Below are 16,948 nucleotides of genomic sequence, written 5' to 3'. Positions count from 1 at the left end.
ATGCTTCAAAAAGTAAGAAATATTCTTCATACCAGGGCTTTGGGCCACTTCATTGGATTTCTGCTCCAATGTCATAAGCCCACTGTCATAGTTTGGATTCTGCTGAAATCAGAACCTCAGATGAAAACTCAATTTATTCTGCAGGTGACCTCAGGAAGTAAGAAGGAAGGGTTGGGGAGAGTGAGACCAGAGGATGATTAAAAGTCAGCAGAAGAAGTCCTGCTAAGGAGACTGTTGTAGGTGATGGGGACATCATTGCACACTAAACTTTTAAGAAGTGAATAATATATACCCAGGATTATTTACCAGAAAAGAAGGTGGTTGGAATATTTATAAGCTGCTCTCCATCTCCTGTTCTTTGAAGGTGCCTTCAGGGAACCAAATTACTGTGTTTTGCATGTGGGCTAAGCTGGCCCCGTGGTGTAGGAAAAGATCCTGGACTTGGAGCAGAGACTCAGCATCACCTGACTTGGGGAACCATCATTATAAAGTGAGCTGAGATCACTCAGAAAGGCTCACTCCAAAAGCTGCTGAAATCAGAGGCTGGCTGAGGTGTTGTGACCTGGGTTTCTAGAGGAAATAGCAATGCCTACTTTCCAGAAATACAGCTCCCTAGCCTGCTGCTCTTCATGTGCATTCTGGTCTTCACCATTCAGTCAACCTCAATTCCTACAAGACGTCAGCGCTGTAACTCTGCTTTCCATACACAACTCTTTCCTCTGTTTGCATTGGGAGATTGGTAGTATTATAATGTTCTCACCTTGAAACATAGATTATAGGTTTCTTCAAACTGGCTTGACAAGAAAGCCCTGTACTTTGGAAGTTATTGAGCCTTTATGAATAAACCCGATGCTTGGATTCACTTTTGTCTTTTGAGTGCTCACACCTGGTTAGAACATGGGAAGAAGGAAGACTGATTGATCAGGAAATAAAACCACCTCAGTGCCTACACATTTGCATTGTCCTATAGCTATTATTTTTGGTACTCACTGGCCTTGAGCACCATTTTGATTAATGTTTACTTGCATAATAAAATATATAGTAATGTTAGGATAAAAATATAGTTTAATAATTTATCTATAGAATTTCTCTAAGCCCAATTACTCTGCAAAATGTCAGATGAATACATTTATGATGTAAAAATTGCTGCCCTAGAAAACTAAATATAAGTGGAGGGGGGGGAGAAAAGATGGCGGCGAAGTAGAGAGACGTGGAGTGCATCCCTCTCCACAGATGCATTGGGAATGCACGGAAGGATGCAGTTATTCCCACAGAGAACCAGCTGAACACCAGCAGACGGCCTCGGACACCAGAAAGGACTGCGGGGAGCCCGACATAGCCGGTAGGGAGGCATCTACGAGGGCTCAAAGAGGGTGAAGCGGCGGAGCTGTGGCAGATGGGAGGGAGTGAGAAACATACGGAGGGTCCGCAGTGCAGCTCAGCGTTCCGGGACCGAGACATCGATCCGCGGCTGAAGGGAGGGTCCAGGAGCGGGAGCGTGGGAACCGGAGAGCTGGTTCAGGGGGAGAAACATTGTTGCTGGTAGGGTGATGGATGGAGAGGACAGGAGGGAGGAGGTCCGCGGAGAGCAGTGCCCGTCCCTGAGAGCTGCCCGGCCATGATGGCGGCTGGAGGCTGCAGGCTCACGGGCGGGGAGGAGGAGCCATGCGCGTAGCCTCTCTCTCTCTTTTGGCACCTCTGCAACAGGCAGTGGAGAGAAGCCCTGCGGGCCACCTAAGGTGCTCAGGGATAACAAGCACCCTCAGGCACTCGGGCGGGGCTAGATTAAAACCCCTTGCAATGCCAGCAGCAGGGAGGCTGCTGAGAGAAAAAAAAAAAAAAAAAAAACAACAGCAACAACAACAAAAAACCCGAGAGAGGCCCAACTCTAAGACTTTCTGTTTACACCTGAGCCACCAGTGTCCCTCTGCAACAGGCACCTCCAAGCCTGACTGAAACAACAGTGCGCCACTGCTCACTCACTCCCAGGAGAAGGAGCCACTATTGTACCCTCTCCCTCCCCACACACCGACACTTACAGACGAACAATAAAGGAAACTCTGCTGGTCACAGAATAATGCAGAAAACCCCAAGGCAAGCAGAAGGACACTTACAGCTGAGATGCTAAGGAAACAGAAATAGTAGTATCAATACCTATTAAACTGGTCCATTCTAGGATCAGTTCTGGATTTTTTTTTTTCTTCTCTTTTTCTCTCTCTTTTTTTTTTTTTTTTCCTTATTAAATACGATCTTAGCCCTAAGGGATCTACAAGTTTTATAACATAATTTTTTAATGATATTTTTTATTCTTTTTTTTTTTTGCCTTTTTATATACTTCTATATCTAGCTAAGTTTTTGGTAGTATGGACAATATATCTCTCATACTTTCCTTTCATCCCTATCTTTTATACATTTCTATTCCTTTCTTTTTATTTGCATATTTTGAATCACATTACACTCTTCTGTTCCCCTTTCTTCCAGCCATTTTAAGTTTATTTTATCTTAACATACTTATAAGCAACACTATCGGTCTGCTCAGACTCCTTGCTCTATTCTCCAGATGACGCACCACCTTGGTATTTAATATTAGGCTTTTGTCTTTATCTTAGTTCTTAGTACAGTTGTCTAATTACATTCTGAGAATCTCCATTCTCTCTGGTGGTACTCTGGCTCTTTTCTATATTTGATCCTAGCTTACAAAATCTCCCTGGATTGATGTTTGTATGTGTAGGGTGTTATTTGTTTGTTTGTTTGCTTTTGCTTTTGTCTCTGATTTGTTCTGTTTCAGTTGTCAATTTCTGTTGGGTTTCTCTTTCAATATCTGATAGCACACTGGGGTTCTGTCAGGTCTTTCTAGAGCCTTATGTCCTAATGTAGTCAGTAATTGTGTGTCTTATACATGTATGTGTTTCCTAGACTTAATCTTCATTTAATCCAATACTTGGACATTAGTCTGAGGCTTGGACACTCTTCTATAAACATCTCTATTGCCAGGACAAGCAACCCCAAAAGTTTGGACAACCATGAGGAAACAAAGAAACACCATGCAGGCAAAGGAGCAGGTAAAAAACCCACAAGACCAAATAAATGAGGAGGAAATAGGAAAAATGCCTGAAAAAGAATTTAGAGTAATGATAGTAAAAATGATACAAAATCTCAATAACAAAATAGAGAAAGTACAAGAAACAGTTCATAAGAACTCAGAAAAACAAACAGCAATGGATAACAAAATAACTGAAATTAAAAATACTCTAGATGCTATAACCAGCAGAATGACTGAGGCAGAAGAACGAATAAGTGAGTTGGTAGATAGAATGGGGGAAATAAATGCCACAGAGCAGGAAAAAGAAAAAAGAATAAAAAGACTAGAAGACAGTCTCAGAGACCTCAGTGATAACCTTAAACGTACCAACTTTCGAATTATAGGCATCCCAGAAGAAGAAGAAAACAAGAAAGGGTCTGAGAAAATATTTGAATAGGTTCTAGTGGAAAACTTCCCCAACATGGGAAACGAAATAATTCACCAAGTCCAAGAAGCACAGAGAGTCCATTACAGAATAAACCCAAGGAGAAATACACCAAGACACATATTAATCAAACTAATGACAATTCAACACAAAGAAAAAATATTAAAAGCAGCAAGAGAAAAGCAACAAACAACATATAAGGGAAAACCCATCAGGATAACAGCTGACCTCTCTACAGAAACTCTGCAGGCCAGAAGGGAATGGCAGGATATACTGAAAGTCCTGAAAGAGAGAAACCTACAGCGAAGAATACTCTACCCAGCAAGAATCTCATTCAGATTTGAGAGAAAAATCAAAAGCTTTGCAGACAAGCAAAAGTGAAGAGAATTCAGCACCACCAAACCAGCCTTACAACAAGTGCTAAAGGAACTTCTCTAAGGAGGAAACACAAGAAAAGGAAAACACCTACAAATACAAACCCAAAACAATTCAGAAAATGGTAATTGGAACACACATGTCAATAATCACTTTAAATGTCAATGGATTAAATGCTCCAACCAAAAGACACAGACTGGCTGAATGGATACAAAAACAAGACCCTTCTATATGCTGCCTACAAGAAACCCACTTCAGACCAAGGGATACATATAGACTGAAAGTAAAGGGATGGAAAAAGATATTCCATGCAAGTGGAAGTCAAAAGAAAGCTGGAGTAGCAATACTCATATCAGACAAATTAGACTTGAAAGTAAAGACTATTACAAGAGACAAGGAAGGACACTACATAATGATCAAGGGATCCATTCAAGAAGAACATATCACAATGGTAAATATCTATGCCCCCAATATAGGAGCACCTCAATACATAAGGCAAATGCTAACAGCTATAAAAGGGGACATCGACAGTAACACAATAATAGTGGGAGACTTGAACACCCCACTTACATCAATGGACAGATCATCCAAACAGAAAATAAATAAAGACACACAAGCTTTAAATGACACATTAGACCATCTCGACTTAATTGATATTTATAGGACATTCCATCCAAAAATGACAGACTACACTTTCTTCTCAAGTGCACACGGAACATTTTCCAGGATAGATCACATCTTGGGTCACAAATCAAACCTCAGCAAATTCAAGAAAATTGAAATCATATTAAGCACCTTCTCAGACCACAACGCCATGAGACTAGATATCAATTACAGGAAAAAAACTGCAAAAAATACAAACACATGGAGGATAAACAATTCACTCTTAAACAACCAAGGAATCACTAAAGAAATCAAAGAGGAAATCAAAAAAATATCTAGAAACAAATGACAACACAAACACAACAACCCAATACCTATGGGACGCAGTGAAAGCAGTTCTAAGAGGGAAGTTTATAGCAATACAGTCCTACCTTAAGAAACAAGAAAATTATCAAGTAAACAACCTAACCTTACACCTAAAACAACTAGAGAAAGAAGAACAAAGAAACCCCAAAGTGAGCAGAAGGAAAGAAATCATAAAGAACAGAGCAGAAATAAATGAAAAAGAAAGGAAAGAAACCATAAGAAAAATAAATAAAACTAAAAGCTGGTTCTTTGAGAAGATTAACAAAATTGATGAACCATTAGCCAGACTCATGAAGAAAAAAAGGGAGAAGATGCAAATCAACAGAATTAGAAATGAAAATGGAGAAGTCACAACGGACACCTCAGAAATACAAAACATCATGAGAGACTACTACAAGCAACTATATGCCAATCAATTGGATAACCTGGAAGAAATGGATACATTCTTAGAAAAATACAATCTTCCAAGACTGAACCAGGAAGAAATAGAAACCATGAACAGACCAACCACAAGTACGGAAATTGAGGCAGTGATTAAAAATCTTCCAACACACAAAAGCCCAGGACCAGATGGGTTCACGGGCGAATTCTATCAAACATTTCGAGAAGAGTTAACACCTATCCTTCTCAAACTCTTCCAAAATATTGCAGAAGGCGGAACGCTCCCAAACTCATTCTATGAGGCTACCAACACTCTGATACCAAAACCAGGCAAAAATGTCAGAAAAAAAGAAAACTACAGACCAATATCCCTGATGAATATAGATGCAAAAATCCTCAACAAAATACTAGCTAACAGACTGCAACAGCACATTAAAAAAATCATACACCATGATCAAGTGGGGTTTATCCCTAGGATGCAAGGATTCTTCAATATACGCAAATCAATCAATGTGATACATCATATCAACAAATTGAAGGATAAAAACTGTATGATCATCTCAATAGATGCAGAAAAAGCATTTGACAAAGTTCAACATCCATTTATGATAAAAGCTCTCCAGAAAATGGGCATAGAAGGAAATTACCTCAACATAATAAAAGCCATATATGAGAAACCAAAAGCCAACATCGTTCTCAATGGGGAAAAACTGGAAGAATTCCCTCTAAGAACAGGAACAAGACAAGGGTGTCCACTCTCACCATTATTATTCAACATAGTTTTGGAAGTTTTAGCCACAGCAATCAGAGAAGAAAAAGAAATAAAAGGAATCCAAATTGGAGAAGAAGTAAAATTGTCACTCTTTGCAGATGACATGATATTATATATAGAAAACCTGAAAGACTGTACCAGAAAACTGCTAGCACTAATTGATGAGTTTAATAAAGTAGCAGGATACAAAATTAATGCACAGAAATCTCTTGCATTCCTATACACTAACAACGGAAGAGCAGGAAGAGAAATGAAGGAAACTCTCCCATTCACCATTGCAACCAAAAGAGTAAAATACCTAGGAATAAACCTGCCTAAGGAGGTAAAAGATCTGTATGCAGAAAACTTTAAGACATTGCTGAAAGAAATCAAAGACGACACAAACAGATGGAGGGACATACCATGTTCCTGGATTGGAAGAATCAACATCGTGAAAATGACTATACTACCCAAAGCAATTTACAGATTCAATGCCATCCTGATCAAATTACCAATGGCATTTTTCACAGAACTAGAGCAAAAAATCTTACGATTTGTATGGAAACGCAAAAGACCCCGAATAGCCAAAGCAATCTTGAGAAGGAAAAATGGAGTTGGTGGAATCAGGCTTCCTGACTTCAAACTATACTACAAGGCCATAGTGATCAAGACAGTATGGTACTGGCACAAAAATAGAAAGGAAGATCAATGGAATAGAATAGAGAACTCAGAAGTAAGCCCAAACACATATGGGCACCTTATCTTTGACAAAGGAGGCACGAGTATACAATGGAAAAAAGACAGCCTCTTCAATAAGTGGTGCTGGGAAAATTGGACAGCCACATGTAAAAGAATGAACTTAGAACACTTCCTAACACCATACACAAAAATAAACTCCAAATGGATTAAAGACCTACATGTAATGCCAGACACTATAAAACTCCTCGAGGAAAACATAGGCAGAACACTCTATGACATCCATCAAAGCAAGATCCTTTTGGACCCACCTCCTAGAATCATGGAAATAAAATCAAGAATAAACAAATGGGACCTCATGAAACTTAAAAGCTTTTGCACAGTGAAAGAAACCATAAACAAGACTAAAAGGCATCCCTCAGAATGGGAAAAAATAATTGTCTATGAAATAACAGACAAAGGATTAACCTCCAAAATATACAAGCAGCTCATGAAGCTTAATACCAAAAAAGCAAATAACCCAATCCACAAATGGGCAGAAGACCTAAATAGACATTTCTCCAAAGAAGACCTACAGATGGCCAACAAACACATGAAAATATGCTCAACATCACTAATCATCAGAGAAATGCAAGTCAAAGCCACAATGAGGTATCACCTCACACCAATCAGAATGGCCATCATCACAAAATCTGGAAACCACAAATGTTGGAGAGGGTTTGGAGAAAAGGGAACTCTCCTGCACTGCTGGTGGGACTGTAAGTTGGTACAGCCACTATGGAAAACAATTTGGAGGTTCCTTAAAAAACTACAAATAGAACTACCATATGACCCAGTAATCCCACTCCTGGGCATATACCCAGAGAAAACCATAATCCCAAAAGAAACTTGTACCATAACGTTTATTGCAGCACTATTTACAATAGCCAGGACATGGAAGCAACCGAAATGCCCATCAACAAATGAATGGATACAGAAGATGTGGCATATATATGCAATGGAATATTACTCAGCTATAGAAAGGGATGAGATGGAGCTATATGTAATGAGGTGGATAGAACTACAATCTGTCATACAGAGTGAAGTAAGTCAGAAAGAGAAGGACAAATATTGTATGCTAACTCACATATACGGAATCTAAAGATGGTACTGATGAACTCAGTGACAAGAACAAGGATGCAGATACAGAGAATGGACTGGAGAACTCGGGGTATGGGAGGGGGCGGGGGTGAAGGGGAAACTGAGACGAAGTGAGAGAGTAGCACAGACATATATATACTACCAACTGTAAAATAGTCAGTGGGAAGTTGTATAACAAAGGGAGTCCAACTCGAGGATGGAAGATGCCTTAGAGGACTGGGGTGGGGAGGGTGGGAGGGACTCGGGGGGGGGGAGTCAAGGAAGGGAGGGAATACGGGGATATGTGTATAAAAACAGATGATTGAACCTGGTGTACCCCCCAAAAAAAAATAAAAAAAAAACTAGAAAAAAAATATAAGTGGATAATAACCTATAAGTATCTGATAATTAATATGCTTTTAATAGGCAGTACGTAATCTCAATCATTAATTTTAGCATCTTATTTTGTAGGATATAAAATATTAACTGCTTTATGATTTTTATGTATTATATAAAGAATCACAAATTATAAGGTCACTGGGCTTAAATCGCTATTGGTTTCCTTTTAGAAAGATTTATCAGGGGTTACTAAATAATCTAAAAGGACTAAATTTTTCATTTTAGGTCACTTTTAAACTTATTGCATATAACTATTTCACTTTGTAATAGTAAATCACATTATATTGTCCCTGAATTTAGAACTGATGTTATGTATTTGTATATATATGCCTTTAATTCAGAGTGCATCAGTTTTGTGGGGTTTTCTTCTTCTCTGTATGTTTTTCAGCAGTATCAATAAATCAACATTATAAAAGCAAGACTTTATTACCTATTCATTACTGATGTTAAAAAAGGTTTGTAATTACTTCATTTTTATTAAGGTATAGTTAATTTACAATAAAAATGTAAAAAAATGCAAAAAATGTTCATTTTAATGGCAATATGGGAAGAAAATGGAAAGAGAACATACTTAATAGGCACCTATGATCACCAAAGGGTTATGTGCATTATCATGTAAAAAGTTAAAACCGACTACAATTAAGCAATCAAATTATTTTGTCTGAAATGTTCTTTCACTTGAAAAAATCTTTTAATTCCTGTAATGTCCTAGGCATTTTTCTAGGCACTTAGATACAACAGGGAACAAAAGGTAGAAAATATCCTTCCTCAAAGAGACTCAATTATAGTAGGAAGAGATAAAATAAATCATTAAGTGATATAAAGATAAGACAGTGATAATTGTTATGATGGAGAAAGAGTAGGTGGATAAAGTGATGCAGTATTACTGTATATAAGATAGATAGGCCTCTAAGAAAGACTCATACTGGAGACCCAGTGAAATAAGTGAGAAAACTGCTCACATCTGAGAGAGTCATTCATCCCCAGATGGAACAGCAGGAGGTCCCCGGGATGGGGACTGGTAGGATGCAGTAGGAACTGTGTCAGAGATGTGGCCAGGGACTAGATTATGTAGGCTGTAACAGGACAAAGAAGGAGCATGTGTTACATTCAAAGCAGTATTCAAAGCCATGGATTTTGAGCTGGGAGTAAAGTGATCCATTTCATATTTTAAAATGATCACCCTGAGAACTCAAAGAAGAATACATTCTAATGTGACAAGAGTGGGTGAAGGAAATAGGATGTTATAGTTCAGGCAAGAGGTGATGGTGGCATGGATCAGGGGGACTGTAATGATGGTTGTGAGAACTGGTTGAGTTTATACAACAGTGAGCCAAAAATTATCCACACTCTGGCTGTAGAATTTATTTTAATTAACTTTTAGAAAAGACAAATACATTTTTCAACATAATCTTTCTTTTCAATACACTTTGTCCATCTGTCAACAGCTTTCATTAAAAAATATTTTAGGCTGAGCTGCGAGCCACGAATGCACCGCTATCTTTACTTCTTCATCAGAAGCAAAACTTCATCCTCGTAGGACTCCTTTCAGGGGACCAAATAGGTCAAAGTCCAATGGAGCAAGATCAGGACTATAAGGAGGATGCTTCAAGATCTCAAAACGGAGTAACGCACGACAGACTTAGGTTTTGAAAAGTTTGTGTGAGATGGGTACCAAAACAACTCACAGAAGAGCACAAATAGAAGCTTTTGGATATCTGCAAACAAAATTTGGACCAATACTCTAAGGAAGGTGAAAGGTTCTTAAAGAGAATCATTACTGGTGATGAGACATGGTTTCATCACTACAAGCCTGAGAGTAAACAGCAGGGTATGGAATGGAAACATTCTTAATCGCCGACCAAGAAGAAGTTCAAAAGTCAGCCATCAGCTGTAAAATAGATGCTTAGTTTTCTGAGATTCCCAAGGCCCAGTATTGGAACATTATCAAGAAAAACATCCAACGATCAACAGTGCTCATTACAGTGAGATGCTTATTGAAGAGCTGAAGCCTAAACTTCAGATTAAGTGCAGAGGACTGCTATCCAAGGGCGTTGCAATCTTGCATGACAATGCATGTCTACACACTTTGGCCCACACTGTCTACACTCTGCAAAATCTTTGTTTTAAGGTGTTAAAGCATCCTCCCTATAGTCCTGATCTTGCTTCATTGGACTTTCACCTGTTTGGTCCCCTAAAAGCAGCCCTACGAGGACAAAGATTCACTTCTGATGAAGCAGTGAAGACAGTGATGCGTTTGTGGCTTGCAGCTCAGCCTATACCATTTTTTAATGAGGGAATATGAAAGCTTGTTGACAGATGGACAAAGTGTATTGAAAAGCAAGAAGATTATGTGGAAAAATGATGTATTTGTCTTTTCTAAAAGTTCATTAAAATAAATTCTACAGCCAGCGGGCAGATAATTTTTGACTCACACTTGTATTTTGAAGATGCAGCCAGTGGGATCTGCTGATGGGCTGCATGAGACGTATAAACAAAAAGTTGAAAATATCTCCATAATTTTGGCCTGTGAAACTTGGTGAACCATGACACCATCCACTGAGACAGAAAATACAAGGGGTGGAGCAGGGTTGGGCTAATTCCTCAGTACTGGGGGATCAGTTGGAGATCTTGCATAGAAATCCAAGTGGAAATATTGAGTAGTTACTTGAGTATATGAGTTGAGCATTCACAGGAGAGTCCAGAAATTACATAAAACAAATTTATTAACTATTAGTATATTTATGATACTTAAGTAAACAAAAACCTGGATGGAATCCCTTAAGGGATGAATGTACTTGGAGAAGGGAGAGGAAGAATGAAGTTCTGAACAGGGACAGGATTCACCAAAGGAGCCAGAAAACAGCAAATAAATTAGTGATTGTAGGAACACGGAATCCAAGTCTAGAAAGTGTTTAAGTGGAAGGAATGTGTAAAATGCTACTGAAAATATGGCTAAGATGAGGAAGGAGAATTTGCTTTCAAGCTTGCCCATGTGGTGCTAGTTGGTGACCTATGATGTGAAGAGTTTCATTTTAGTGTTGTGATTAAAAGCAAAATTGGGAATAGGTTTGAAGGGAAAGTTTAGCTAGGAAATGGATATTTAATATAGACAACAGATGCGATAATTCTGTTTAAAAAAATAAATGTAGTTTAACAGAAGTATAAAAAGTGAAAGTTTCAAAAACAAGATGAGGAAGAGGTAAATATTGTTATCTATATGCTAGTAGTAGTAGTGACAATGTATGGGGGAAAGAATTTATGTTGCAGGAAATAATTGCAGGATGAGTATCCTTTAATTATAAGCAATAGAGGACAGGAGAATTTTACCAGTAGAAGGGATAACCACAGACAGGAACACGGAAACCAGAGGAAAACACAGTGTACGTGTACAGATTTCTGTGGGATGCCAGTTGTTCATGGGAAGTTAAAGAAGTCCTCTTCTGATCACTTTTACTTTTTCAGGAACATGAGAGACAAACACTTAAACTGAAATTTAAGTAGAGGGAAGATTGATGGGAATTTAAAAGCTGAAGAGAGAGCTATAAATAGTAGGCTAGGATGCTGAAAATCAGGCTGATGAGGGAGAAAAGCATCTGTCAGAAGCATCACAGGCTTCCTTGGAGACTGTGATCAGGAAGTCAAGGTAAGAGCATCCAGTGTAGATTGTGAGTGTGAGTGTGTGTGTTTGTGTGTGGGTACACATATTTGTGTGTTTTCCCCTTTTCTATGCAACCCATGTGAATGAAAAATATATGGGAAGTTGGGATTAAGTTCAGGATGGATGTGTTTTGAGGTGAGAATTGTGAATGGAGACAGAGACAAGATAATGAAAGTAACTAAGGCAGTGGTTATAACTGGAGTTAGGTTGGGAAAAAGGGAGATAAGGATTTGGTGGGAGGAGGGGGCAAAAATGGGGTTTGAAAATGGCATCAATAAGCAAGAATTCTTGAGATCATTGTGTTTCCTACTCACTTCTTTAGATTTTACCATGCCAGCCCCTCCTTCGTTGCTCTGCTTTTTTCCTCCGACAACTTTTTCCTCTTTTTGCACTGCTTTGCCCTGTGCTAGAGATGCATTGATCTGTTTCTTTTCCCAAAGTTCCACCAGCACTCAACAACCTTGTATTATAAGCTTTCACTAGAGGTTTGAAGTAATACTTTAAAGTACATTAGAAGAAAAAGTTGAATTAAATATATCTTTCTCCTAAAAATGTGTTGGCTGCTTCTAATGATCAAAATTATCTAACTGGTCCTCAGGTCCTAATTCACCAAAACCTTGTCAAACATCTTTTCCTGGTTCTCCCTATCCCCACCTCCATTGTCTTTATCCCCTTTTTAAGGAAAGCTAATAAAAGGGAAAAGGCCAATCAGTAAATAATGACATTTCAGATCTCTCACACATGTACCAAACTCATCAGTCAAGCTCTCCCATTCACTCAGAGTTTTCAGTTAGCATTTTAGTAGTTCCCTCCCAGATGCTATCTCATACTCAAGGATTTTCTGATATTAAATATATACCTCTAAAAAGACACATGAAAAAAAGAAAGCACACATATATCAAGGGAAAGAAAGGAATTTGGAGAAGATTAAGACAATGCAAAGGATAAAGCAATACAAAAAACCCTATAAAATTATTATAGAGAAAAGAGAACACTTTATCAATGAAAATTACAGAATACATCAAAAATATTAGATTAGAAGAAAGAGCTTTTGGAACTAAAAAATGAGAGCTAAGTGTTCTTTAAGAAAATAATAAAATACTTGGGAAAAAAGGTATATGCAAATATTTTCCAAAATGAGCAAAAATAAAAACAAAACAGGAAAATTTGTAGGTTACAATAATAATAACAATTCTTTTTTGACTAATACATTTTTTTTATATAACCATTTTGGGAGGAAGCAGTGAGGAAAAGTGAATATATGTCGGTAATAGGGATGATGATAACAGAGCTAAATCCTTGTTTTCCATAGAAAAAATTACCTAGGATAATGTGCCAAGTAAAAAATAAAAATCAAGGACCAGCAGTATGAGCATGCTATTTAGAAATACGGAGGTCAATTCCAGAAGAAATATTTAAGAATGTGAAGAATTTGCTTCTTGCGAGCAGCTTAACCATACTTTCTATATTTGCTTTAGAATATTATTCTCCCCACCCAGCCCTAGCCCAGCTTGGTTCAAGAAATTAGATATTTTCCCATTTATTGACAGTATAAGACATTTTACATCTACACATTTTCCTAGATTCACAATTAAGAAGTAACTGTCAAATGTAAGTATGGCTAAGCTCAGGCTCCCATTACACATAGGTATGGTGATGTAAGCCTTTTGAGGAATCTGGGAATCTTCAAAATCTTTAAAATTAGACTACTTAGCCATAAAAAAAGAGTGAACTAATACCATTTGCGGCAACATGGATGGAACTAGAGATTCTCATACTGCATGAAATAGTCAGACAGAGTAAGACAAAATGATGTCACTTATATGTGGAGTCTAAAAAAAAAAAGATACCTTATTTACAAAACAGACTCACGGTCTTCAGAAACAAACATGGTTACCAAAGGGAAATGTGGGAGAGCAGGATAAATTAGGAGTTTGGGATTAACATATACACTACTATATATAAAATAACAAGGACCTGATATATAGCCCAGGGAACTTTACTCAACATTCTATAATAACCTACATGGGAAAAGAATTTGAAAAAGAATGGATATAGATAGATAGATACATACATAGATCAATCTCTATATATTTATAGATGGTTATAGATATAGATAGATATATAACTGAATCACTTTGATGTACACCTGAAACTAACACAACATTGTAAATCAACCATACTCCAATATAAAATAAAAAATAAGTTAAAAAATATAACCTAAAAGAAGCTATAGAAGAAGTGTAGAAGAAAAAGCACATTGAAGAATAATTTTAAAAAAAGACCTAAAAAACAATTACACTAGTCTTTGTAGACTAACCTATTTTTTTTCTGATACAGCAGACTATCAGACCACCAATTACAGCTAAAATTCTTAGATGTTTCTTATACTTAATTCATGATAGGATGACGATTTTTTCTGTAGTTTTACATATACACCATGCATATTCTATATCCAGAATATCAAAGCTTTTAATCTCTGCTTGGCTTAGTCTGGAGCCTCTGGGGACCCCGCTGCTGCCACTGGCTGCAATACATCTCTTAATGGTCCAATTATATATATAATATAAATCTCTTTTTAGGAAAATATTCTTATTTTTTATATTATTTTATGTCTCTCAATCTATTTCTTTATCTATACACATATATATGTATCTAGCAATATATAAATAGCATTTCAATCTTAAACCAAACCAGTTTTTTCAAGGCCTTTCCTGATTGCTCTGCTTAAATTCACCTCCCCAACTCCTAACCTTATCTCAGCCTCTTATAATTGCTTTTCTAATACATGATTTTTCCCTATGGCAACTAGTATATCTTCCCTGTACCATGTTAAGTTACAATCTATCTCAAACATATCTATAATAGGGAGAGAGCAAATATGAGCAAATTATTTTTATGATCATAGCTTTCTAGGAAAAGTGTGAGAATTGAATCCTCCAGGCCCTCCAGGAAACAGGTGAGCAAGTTGCCAATCTGATATGCCTGGCCTGAAATGAAGGCTAAATGAACTCATAATTGACTACATCTACAGAGACACTTTGGCTATACCAGTTACTACATAGAGATTTCACTTGAGGGCTCAGAGTAGACCATCAAACCAGATGTGAGGCCCCCTTCACGATGGCCTGTGAGCTGGGTATTTGTAAACTTCCAAAAAATCTTTTTGAAATTAAGAAGAAAGCTTATTTCTTCCAATATGAGAAGCCTGCAATAGAGTTAACCAAAAACAAGCATAATTTGCTGAGTTCAAAATTCAAATTTTCCTTGGAAAACAAGCCACATAAAATCCAATTTGAATCTTGAAAAGAAGCCCAAGGAATCATTATTTCTTAACTGGCCTTTCCAGGGATCAGTTACACAGCATGTGCTCCATGAACATGGGCTTATGTGAGCATTGTTCCAAAAAAGCTTGAAATCCCAAAATAAGAGAAAATACAAAGTGTTTCAGAACCCAATGAATCAATGAGAGGAAGTTGAAGTTTTTTCATTAAAAGTAAAAAGGGAACATAATTTGATTTGTCAATGATTAATAAAATAAATAAAACTTTTACTATTATATTTTATTAAATGTTCATCATTCATGAATATTTACTGAGCACATTTGAGGTGCGAGCATTTCTCACCATCTCTGCTCGGCACTGCTAATGTAACTACTATAATCTATCACCTGGACCACTTCCAGTGCTTCCTGATATGTCTCTCTGCTTCTATTACTGAAACTCTCTAGTTCATTCTCCACAAAGGAGTCAGAGTCATTTAATGAGCATGTAAATTAAAAGCAGAACAAAATATAAAACAAAAAACTTTAATTTTTAATCTCTCTTCAAACTACTGCCCCATTTCTTGTTTCCTTCTTTAAAAATAAAGATATTTTTTTAATAAACTGTGTTATATTCATCTCAGCAATTTTCTCACATTTTCTGTTAAATCTACTTCAGACTTCTGCACCATCCACTCCAGCAAAGCTGCTTCCCTGACAGTATCACCAATGACATTCGTATTACTAACGCCAAAGGTTAGTACTTAGTCCTTATTTTACTTGACGTAATATCTGACGGTGTTGATCACTCCATCTACTTAAAATAATTTACATGCCTTTCCAAACTCTATCTACTCTTATTTTTCCTCCTGTATCACTGACTGCTCTTTTAAATTTCCTTTGCCAGTTCTTCCTTCTCCCCTGAACCCCTAAATATTGCAGTACCTCTGGGATCAGTCCTTGGTCCTCTTCTCTGTTCTATTCACTCTCACTCCTTTGTGAGCCTACCCAGCACCACAGCTGTATATCTGAAGACTCCTACGTGTATGTTTCAATTGGAGACCACCTCATACAGCCAGCTGTGCACTCAGCTTCTCCACTAAGGTGTCTAATTGGCAGCTCAATCTTAAATTTGAAACAATGCTAAGAACCATAGATTATAGTGAAAATAGATTGTGAAAAGAAAAGCAAAGAATATATTAATCCTTCAAATTTAGGATGAATTTAAAATATCAGAACAATGTGGTATATCAAGTAATTTATGAAATGTTTCTCAATCATATTAAGCTCAGTGTGTCATTTCTCATTTTAGGACTGTTAGCAGTGGTTGCTAACAACAGCAGGGGTAATGATATTGCTTATTGTATGTGTATGGTCCCAAGTACAAATCTCAATCATTTGGAAGATGAGGGGCAATATGAAATTTAGAAAAGATACTTTCATAGCCAAAACATATTACTTCTTAGTTACATAATAACATCTATAGATTGCAGTTTAATTTTTTTTTTAATTTCAGCTAAGACTTCTGTGCCTGTAACAATTGTTACCAAGGTAATCTTCTCTGAAGCTGTCATTATTTCCCAGGAAAGACACCTGCATGTTTTTTGTTCAGGTGACAACTTCCTCTTGCCTTTTGATCACTTATTCACTGGAAATGCTTCTAGTTCTTTATCGGTTTGGCTTTCAATGTCATTTCTATTTGTCTAGTTTTTTTTTTAACTCCTTAGAATAAAAAATCTAATATTAGATTCATTTAACCAGTTTCCCTGAAGAAAGGAACCCAAAAGATCCCAGTGGAGTAGAATTCAGACATTAATAAATTACAATTTGAGATTTGAATACATTCTTGCTGGGCCCACATAATTAAT

General features: G+C 37.2%; 1 protein-coding gene across 1 annotated transcript in view; it reads right to left on the bottom strand.

The window, feature by feature from the left end:
* EYS (eyes shut homolog) overlaps positions 1-16,948 on the bottom strand; it is a 1,676,468-nt gene that overhangs the window by 1,129,074 nt on the left and 530,446 nt on the right. The gene's annotated exons all lie outside the window — the stretch shown is intronic.

This window comes from Hippopotamus amphibius, chromosome 6, assembly GCF_030028045.1.
Source record: "Hippopotamus amphibius kiboko isolate mHipAmp2 chromosome 6, mHipAmp2.hap2, whole genome shotgun sequence".
In the NCBI taxonomy this organism is placed as follows: Eukaryota; Metazoa; Chordata; class Mammalia; order Artiodactyla; family Hippopotamidae; genus Hippopotamus; species Hippopotamus amphibius.
The sequence above is the reverse complement of the archived record's forward strand: the minus strand, read 5'-3'. Positions and strand labels throughout refer to the sequence as shown.